At 36.0% G+C, this 9,458-nt stretch overlaps 1 non-coding gene across 1 annotated transcript; it reads right to left on the bottom strand.

The window, feature by feature from the left end:
• Positions 1 to 4,193: 4,193 nt before the first annotated feature.
• LOC123833412 lies at positions 4,194 to 4,300 on the bottom strand. The gene has a single exon (XR_006788246.1). It is a non-coding gene; the product is annotated as a U6 spliceosomal RNA (small nuclear RNA).
• Positions 4,301 to 9,458: the final 5,158 nt, after the last annotated feature.

Genomic DNA, 9,458 nt, shown 5'->3' with positions numbered 1-9,458 from the left:
TGGAATTAGTATGCTGCTGGTCTCATAAAAAGAGTTTGGGAGTCTTCCCTCTTCTTGGATTTTTTGGACTAGTTTGAGATGGATAGGGGTCAGCACTTCTCTAAATGTTTGGTTAAATTTGCCTGCGAAGCTATCCAGTCCAGGGCTTTTGTGTTCTGGGAGTTTTTTGATTACTGCTTCAATTTCACTAGCTCTTACCAGTTAATTTATGCTTTCTGCTTCTCTTTGATTCAGTTTTGGAGGATTACATGTTTCTAGAAATCTGTCCATTTCACCCAGGTTTTCAAATTTCTTGGCATATAATTGTTCATAGTAATTTCTTACAATCCTTTGTATATTTGTGGTATTGATGGAAATTTCTCCTCTTTTGTTTCTGATTTTATTTATTTAGGTCCTCTTTCTTTCTTGGTGAGTCTGGTTAACGGTTTGTCATTTTTTTTTTATCTTTGAAAGAATCAGCTCCTAGATTTACTGATCCTCTAAATTGTTCTTTTAGTCTCTATGTCATTTAATTCTGCTCTTACCCTGAGTATTTCCTTCATTCTACTTGCTCTGGGCTTTGTTTGTTGTTCCTCCAGTTCTTGTAGTTGTAGGGTTAGGCTGGTTATTTGAAATGTTTCTATCTTTTTAGGTAGGCTTGTATTGCTATGAATTTCTCTCTCAGGACTGCCTTCACTGTGTCCTATAAGTTTTGGTCAGTTATGTGTTCATTTTCATTTGTTTCCAGATAATTTTTGATTTCTTTGTTGATCTCATTGCTTACCCATTTATTGCTTAATACCATGTTATTTAGTCTCCATGAATTTGAATGTTTTTGAGTGTTTTTCTTTAGGTTGGTATCTAGTTTTAAGCCATTGTGATTTCAATTTTATTGAATTTGTTGAGGCTTGTTTTGTGTCCAATCATGTGGTCTATCTTTGAAAATGTTCCATGTGCATTTGAAAAGAATGTATATTTTGCTTCTTTGCAGTCAAAGGTTCTATGTCTATCAGTTAAGTCCATTTGACATCATTCAGTGCCACAATATCTGTGTTGATGCTTTGTTTGGAAGATCTATCCATTGTTGATAGTGGGGTGTTAAAATCCCCTACTATAAAGTATGCTGTTGTCTATATCTTTGTTGAAGTCCTCCAAAATTTTTCTTATGTACTTGGGTGCTCCTATGTTGGGTGCATATGTGTTTACAATGTTTATATCTTCTTAATGGATTCTACCCATGAGTATTATAAAGTGTCCTTCTCTGTCTCTTTTAATGGCTTTTTTTTTTCTCTCTCTCCCTCATCTTTCCTACCTTTCTGTGTCATGGTTCCAAACTTATCAGCTATTTGACTTTGACCTTAGAATCTCAATGCCTCAGTTTTCTTTTCTTTTTCTTTTTTATCTTTCTTTTCTTTTTTTTTACATATAGTTTGTTGATTACACCATTACAGTTGTCCCATTTCCCCCTTCACTCCCCTCCACCCTGCACACCCTCTCCCACCCACATTCCCCCCTTTAGTTCATGTCCATGTCATGCTTATAAGTTCTTTAGCTTCTACATTTCCCATACTATTCTTACTCTCCCTCTGTCTATTTTCTACCTACCATCTATGCTACTTATTCTTTGTACCTTTTCCCCCTCTCTCCTCCTCCTAGTTCCCTGTTGCTCCCCTCCATGTAATCTCCATTTCTGTGGTTCTGTTCCTGTTCTAGTTGTTTGCTTAGTTTCTTTTTCTTTTTGTTTTAGGTGTGGTTATTCATAATTGTGAGTTTGCTGTCATTTTACTGTACATGTTTTCTATCTTCTTTTTCTTAGATAAGTCTCTAACATTTCATATAATAAGGGCTTGGTGATGATGAACTCCTTCAACTTGACCTTATCTGAAAAGCATTTTACCTGCCCTTCCATTCTAAATGAAAGCTTTGCTGGATAGAACAATCTTGGATGGAGGTCCTTGCCTTTCATGACTTGGAATACTTCTTGCCAGGTTCTTCTTGCCTGTAAGGTCTTTTTTGAGAAATCAGCTGACAGTCTGATGGGAATTCCTTTGTAGGTAACTGTCTCCTTATCTCTTGCTGCTTCTAGGACTCTCTCCTTCATTTTTACCTTGGCTAATGTAATTATGATGGGCCTTGGTGTGTTCCTCCTTGGGTCCAAGTTCTTTGGGACTCTCTGAGCTTCCTGGACTTCCTGGAAGTCTGTTTCCTTTGCCAGATTGGGGAAGTTCTCCTTTATTATTTGTTCAAATAAGTTTTCCACTTGTTGCTCTTCCTCTTCCCCTTCTGGTACTCCTATAATTTGGATGTTGGAACATTTAAAGATGTCCTGGAGGTTCTTAAGCCTCTCCTCATTTTTTAAAAAATTCTTGTTTCCTCCTTCTTTTCTGTTTGGTTGTTTCTTTCTTCCTTCTGGTCTACTCCATTGATTTGAGTCCCAGTTTTCTTCCCATCCCTATTGGTTCCCTGTATATTTTCCTTTATTTCACTTAGCGTAGCCTTCATTTTTTCATCTAATTTGTGACCAAATTCAACCAATTCTGTGAGCATCCTGATCACCAGTGCTTTGAACTGTGCATCTGATAGGTTGGCTATCTCTTCATTGCTTAGTTGTATTATTTCTGGAGCTTTGATCTGCCCTTTCATTTGGGCCATTTTTTTGTCACACCTGTTACATATGAGGGGCGGAGCCTTAGGTGTTCACCAGGGAGGGGTAACACACATCACTACATTGTGACGCAGTATGTGGGGGCAGGGTCCGAGAGGGAATAATGGCACTTGCTCCACTCTCTGCTGGATTTCAGCCACTTCTACCACTTTCCCCAAGCAAACTGGGCCCTTCTGGTGCTGATTCCCGGGTGGGTGGGTTTGTGTACATCCTAGGACCCCATGGGTCTCTCCAACGAACTCTCCTGTGAGGCTGGGAGTCTCTCCTAGCACCTCAACCCCCACAGATGTTTTCAATTGGTGTTTTGAGGCTTTAATTCCCTGCACTGGCACCCTGGGTTGCGTGGTCTGTCTTGCTCCCCAGTTTTGCCTGGTTTATCTGCACATGAATATGGGACTGCCCAGTCAGCCAGTCGCCTTGTGTGCCAGGCCCTTCCACAATTCACGTACTCAGTGGGTCTGCCCACTGATGCCTGTGTGCAAGGGGTCCACCAGCCGCCACTTTGCCACGAGTTCTCTCCACCTGGCCGCCTGACTCCACCTCTTCTACTGGTCTGGATGAATGTTTCTTCTTTAACTCCTTGGTTGTCGGACTTCCATACAGTTCAATTTTCTGTCAGTACTGGTTATTTTTTTGTCTCTAAATTGTTGTTGTCCTTCTTTTGGTTGTGTGAGGAGGCACAATGTGTCTACCTACACGTCTATCTTGGCCAGAAGTCTCTTTTCATGGCTTTTTTAAAAACTGTTTTTGTCAGATATAAGTATTGCCACCCTGGCTTTTTTCCTGTCCATTTGCTTGGAACATTTTTTCCAGCCCTGGACTTTCAGGCTGTGTAGGTCTTGTTCTGAGGTGGGTCTCTTCTAGGCAGCATGTATGAAGGTCATGTTTTCTAATCCATTCAGCTTCCCTATGTCTTTTGATTGGAGCATTTAATTCATTTACATTTAAGATTATTAGATAGGTACTTATTCAGTGCCATTTTTCCCCTTTTGTACCTGTGTTCCTCTCTCTCACTCTTTTTCTTCATCTTAAAGCTGTCCCTTTATCATGTCTTGCAGTGCTGGTTTAGTGTAGGTGTATTCTTTTAGCCTTCTTTTGTCTGGAAAACTGCTTATTTGACCTTCCATTTTAATTGAGAGCCTTGTTGTATAGAGTAGTCTCGGTTGCAGGCCCTTAGTTTTCATTACTTAGAATATTTCTTGTCATTCTCTTCTGACTTATAATGTTTCTGTTGCGAAGTCAGCTGCTAGCCTTATCAGGACTCCCTTGTATGTTACCTCCTGTTGCTCCCTTGTTGCCTTTAAGGTTCTCTCTTTGTCTTTGAATTTTGCCATTTTAATTATGATGTGTCTTGAGGTGGGTCTCTTGGGTTCACTTGATTGGGACCCTCTGTGCTTCTTAGATTTGTGTGACTTTTTCTCTCATCAATGTTTGGGATGTTTTCTGTCATTAGTTTTTCATACAATTTTTCCACCCCTTGCTCGTCTTCTTCTCCTTCTGGTCTCCCTATTATACATATATTATTATATTTCATGTTGTACTCCAGCTCAAATATATGGAACACTTCAAGAATTTGCATGTCATCCTTGCACAGGGACCATGCTTATCTTCTCTCTATTATTTCAATTTTAGTATATGTGCTGCCAAAGCAAGCACCCATTATTGTTTTTGTTTTATCATTTCATTACTTTTATTTTCTTTAGAATAATTCCTTTTGTTTTTTCTTTAATGTTCAAATTTAACAATTAGTTTATTAAATTTTAATGTTTCTTCTTGTCTAAGGTAAGAATTTAAGGCTATAAATTTTTCCTTACGTATTATTTAAGCTATATCCCAGAAATTTTAATACAGATGTTTTCTTTCATTTCTAGATATATTCTAATTCCCCTTATCATATTATTTAAACTAATTAGTTAAGAATGTAATTTAAATTTTCTAAGAATGCTTCTAAAGTTTTTAAAGTTTTATTTTCCTTTCATTAGAGATATATATTAAAAGTCAGGTGATGCTGAAGGTCAACATTTATAAATTCTCCAGGTATATTTAAGAAATATATGTATGTACAAAGCTTTCCAATTATATTAATTAAATAAAACGTATTTTCTTCTAACTTGTAACCTAAGAATATTTATTGCTTTAAGTGATTAGAGGCCATGGCATCTATAATTTCTTTTCATAGATGATTTTTAAGCTTTGAAAAACTTAAATGCTATTGAAACTAATCCACTAGATGATAGTTATACCATACTGTTAACCTCTAGTGTTTTTTCTTATTGAATCAGACTTCTATTCATCAAATCAGTAAGATTTTCTCCCGAAAGATAAATTAGATATAGTAAAGATTTTTAGAGACAAAATAATTATAAAACAAACTATGAAAGTGTAATTTCCTATAGCTTATAAATGGATTTTAGAATCATTTTTGCTTTAACACCTTCAGTCTGATTTAAAACTTATTTCTTTTAATCTGGTGGATTTCTTTCTTAGTGCAATTCCTCTGCTTTAAAAGGAATTCTTGTTGCCAAGGAATGCTAATATTTCATTTAGAATGTTTATTTGACTCACATTGCATTTTAGTCTGAATCACTCAGAATTACATTATTCTTTAATTATTTGGTATTCATTGGTCTTATCAGCTTAAATAAATGTAAGTTATTTGAGATTTGGTGATGTCTTTTATGCATATTTTTATAACTGCTCCAACATTCAGTATGGTGTGGACAGGTAATGCAGACAGTGAAAAAAATTTTTTAACTGATAGTTTGCAAAGGTTATGCTTTTTTGCTATGTCTTTTTTTTTTCAATTTCATGAATTTCAGGGTCTCAAAAAATACCATCTACTTCAAAAGTGACAAGGAAGAATTTTTAAATTCATAAGTGTTTCTCAATGTCTATTGCTGAGACATTACATTTCTTTTGCTCTATGGTGGAATTTAAGAAAAAGATAGTATATCTTTTGATATACTAAAATAATAGTTAACATTTTTAAGCATTTTTAATTTACAAAAGATTTCTTCCTTTTTTATTTATGTAGTTGTGGCAAAATTCCATGACTATTAACCTTTGTGATATTTGAGCAATAATTTGGAGAGGATTAGGAGACTAGCTTAAGAGTAACATATATCACTAAGATTTCTTTGTGCTCCAAGTTGTTTGTTATGTGATGAATACAAGCACATAAAAGTCTGCCCAAACAAATGCATTTCATGGAACAAGTGTTAATAAAAATACAAAAACAAATAAAGGACAAAACTGAATTGATTATACTTGCTAGCTAAGAAAAAGCTGCATTTGGAAACATGATCTCACCCTTATATGAGTAGATCATTTACTTGTATATCATGTTGGGTAAATGAACAGGGTTTTGACTAGTTATAATAGAAGTGGGAAGGTTATGACTGGGTCTATCAGAAAAAAAAGAATTTCATTGCTCCCAGGCTAAAATAAGACGTTTTCATGTTCAGCATTCTGATTTATCCCAGAGCACAGCTTGTTTATTCTGCTCTTATATTCACTGATATGATTTTGACCACAAAGTTCTCAGGGTCTATGATTTTAAAGTATGAGTCCTTTCAATACCACATCTTTGATGCTGATATAATTAAACAGTGCAAACTTTATTATTGTGCTACCCTTAAAACTCATTAACCAGAGAAGCTTTGACAGGTTTACATGGTGTACATAAGTGCCTACATGATCTTGCCATTAGGCACAGTAACTTTATCAAATATTAAGGGACCCCTGAGTATGCCATTAAAGAACAGATATTAAGCAACGATGACCCACAAAATCAGATGCTTTTTGTTTCTTCATTTGTAAATGAGAAGAATTGATATATACAAATGATGTTTTTATCTGTTATTATTCTTTGATTTAACATAGCAATTTTAGATCTTCATGATGGTGGAGTTATAATAGTAAGTTGTTTGGAAAACTTTCTACAACTATGTCTGAATTCTGAATATGGTGTGCCCCATATTGGAGGTAACTTAAAGATCATTCATCGTTCCCCTGTTTCCTAGAGACAATCTGGAAATGGAGTGTTTCTAAAGGATCCATTCCAGGCTGAGCTTGAGCTGTAGTTCAGGGAGCCACAGAAGCTCCAGAATCACACTGAGAGACCCAATGTTTCCTGGGAAGGGTTTGTCAGTTCAAGCTGACACCTTGAGAGCATGTTTATAATATCCCTGTAATAGATCAGATTTAGGACATATATTTCAATTTCAAAATTTTATCAGACTTTATAAATGACTCTAGGTTGGAAATGTTATTTGGCTAGACATTGGTCAAGCTGTGTCAGTGGCATCCATTTTTAAAATCGCATCACCTTGAAATGCATCAAATTCAAGACTTGTGAGAAATAACTCTGGAGAGGAATTTAAAATTGAATCTCACTATGACATACACAGTTTGTAAAAGGAAGTCTCATGACTAACTTACTTTGTAATTATCTACTTTAAGTGGGTTTGGAAATGGCATTCAGATATGAAGACAGGGATTAAATCTTAAGAATGTATTATATAACTCAGAGGCTTTTTTCTTCTTTAAGTAAAAATATTGATTTGAATATCAGCACAAAGCAATCATATAAATGAAATTAAATGCTGTAATATAATATTTTGATTTCACACAAGAGGATTCTTCTAAATTTAATGATGTTTCACAGACCACTAAAAATATTTTCATAAGTGGATTCTTTTTAGTTAAGTGCAGTGTATCAACATTTGTACTAAGAAATATTTGGAAATTTTTCTGTGTATTATTTGAATGTAACTCTAGATTTCTCCACTGATTTTTTTAACTAAACCTTTTAAATGAAAACAAGAGAGGAACAGTACTTTAACCTACTGATATTTCTAGTGAATAGCAATTATTAGCATAATGAAGTATAATTTTTGTAGGAAATTAAATTATTATCTATTCTATCCAATTAAGAAATCCAAATTGTTTTTTTCAAATGGCATGATTTGAGACAAGAGAATTTGTCATTTTTGTAAGTGAAAATTTATGAGTTCGATTCAATAAGAATTTGGAAACTTCAGCTTAGAGTAAGAGATTTCTGATTTGAAAACATTCCAAGTTCAACTGTGCCTGACTTGCTTCCTTGGGGTGAGAAAGTTGTTGCTAGATGCATTCCTGAGGATGTAGGGTAGATGATATTCCCTCAGGACCTTCAAATCTTAAATTGAGAGTCCAAGTTGGGATGGGGGTGTGGCCAGGACTGTGTGTGTGGAGGGGGATGATTCTGAGTGCAGAAAAACTTCCACAGTGGCTACCAGTTCTGCTTAGTGACAAGATTTAGTTGTATCTCCCACCTTTAACTCAAAGTTCCTTGCCTCTCTATCATTGTGGGCTTAAGAATCAGGCTTGTTTTCTGGAGAGTGGATGGGAGAAATTCTCTCTTGTTCATGCAGTGGATGAGAGAGGAATAGGGAAAAATCCAGTGTCTTCTCCTGACCTAGTCTGGAGGAAGCTTCATTACCACCTCTAGAATATTTATAAGAGACTCCTAGGCACTGAGGAAAATTTATAATAACTAAATAATTTGGCAACTAAATAATTTAGCCTAGAGGTAAAGTTCTTCAGAGAAGGAACCAAAGGACATAGAGGGAAAAGATAGCATATGCCTCTTATAAACTAAGATCTGACTCTAAATTATAATTTAACTTTATGTAAGGAAGTAAGAGGAAAGAGAGATTTCAGAGAATCTGGGAGAACAATATGATTGTTTTAACTTTATGTGCCCTCCTCATTTTTGCTAACATTTCTCTTAAATTAAATGGAATAAAACATCTTTAAGTACTTTTTTAAATGATAGATCAAAAAGGGTTGCTAAGGTCTGGGCTTCATCAACTGGAGATCTAGGAAAGTCGGGTTTTTCTTTGTTTTTAAGTTTATATAAACAACTCTCCTTCATTTTTTGAGTTTGTACTATGCAAAGAAGTGCAAAACAAGAAAGTAGGAGTTCTTCCAGTAATTCTTCTATCTCAGTGGAAAATCGGAAGTTAGAAATTTATGAGGAGAAAAGGACAGGTTAAAGCTTTCTCCAATAATTTAGTTACTGCTTCTACAGACAGAGTTTTGAGAAGATATTTGGAAAAGGGAGTCTAGTAAAGGGCCAGTCTGAGAATTTTTCATAGTTCCAAAATAGGTAAAGCAGTTAATTGTCTTACCTATGTTAAAAACTGCATCTGTGAATAGTAGCAAACACGTGCAGAGCAGGCATTTCTGACTCAGTAGAAGGTATGCACTTGAGGTGGACCCCAGCTCAGCCAAAGTTCCTCTCTGTGTCTGCTCCCTATCCAGCGCTTACAGTTCCAGGGGAAATTCAACACCGCTAGAATTAATCCAGTTTCCTGTTGGGAAAAGTGATAAACTAGGTTGACTGGTAAAAATCAGAGTTCAGAAATTCTCAGGGAGCAGGGTTACTAGATATTTCCAAAAGCTAGGCTGTGGGATTGATTGTTTTGTAGAAATCTGAGCAGGTCAGGTCTGTTGCTGTAGCAGTGAAGCCAGGATTGCAGCCTAGCATGGTGAAGGGACACCTCTGAGCTACCAGAACACACAAACTGTCTTTCTGCCGCTCCTGACACATGACATCTTGGACTTGTTTCTAGATGGGAAAGTGGTCCAGGCTGAAGTATTTATGACAAAGAAGGTATCTCAGGAGAGTCTGCTGTGTTGGGACTATGATCTGTCCATCATCTGTGCCAGGGCATATGATGAGCAGACAGTTTACCTCTTGGGGCCAGATCTTCTGAAGGGTCTAAGGAAAGCCATGAACCCTTTCCCAAGAAAAGTGTACTTTTATTCA

Source organism: Phyllostomus hastatus, unplaced genomic scaffold, assembly GCF_019186645.2.
Source record: "Phyllostomus hastatus isolate PE091 unplaced genomic scaffold, TTU_PhHast_1.1 phas_scaffold_21, whole genome shotgun sequence".
Taxonomy (NCBI): domain Eukaryota; kingdom Metazoa; phylum Chordata; class Mammalia; order Chiroptera; family Phyllostomidae; genus Phyllostomus; species Phyllostomus hastatus.
The sequence above is the reverse complement of the archived record's forward strand: the minus strand, read 5'-3'. Positions and strand labels throughout refer to the sequence as shown.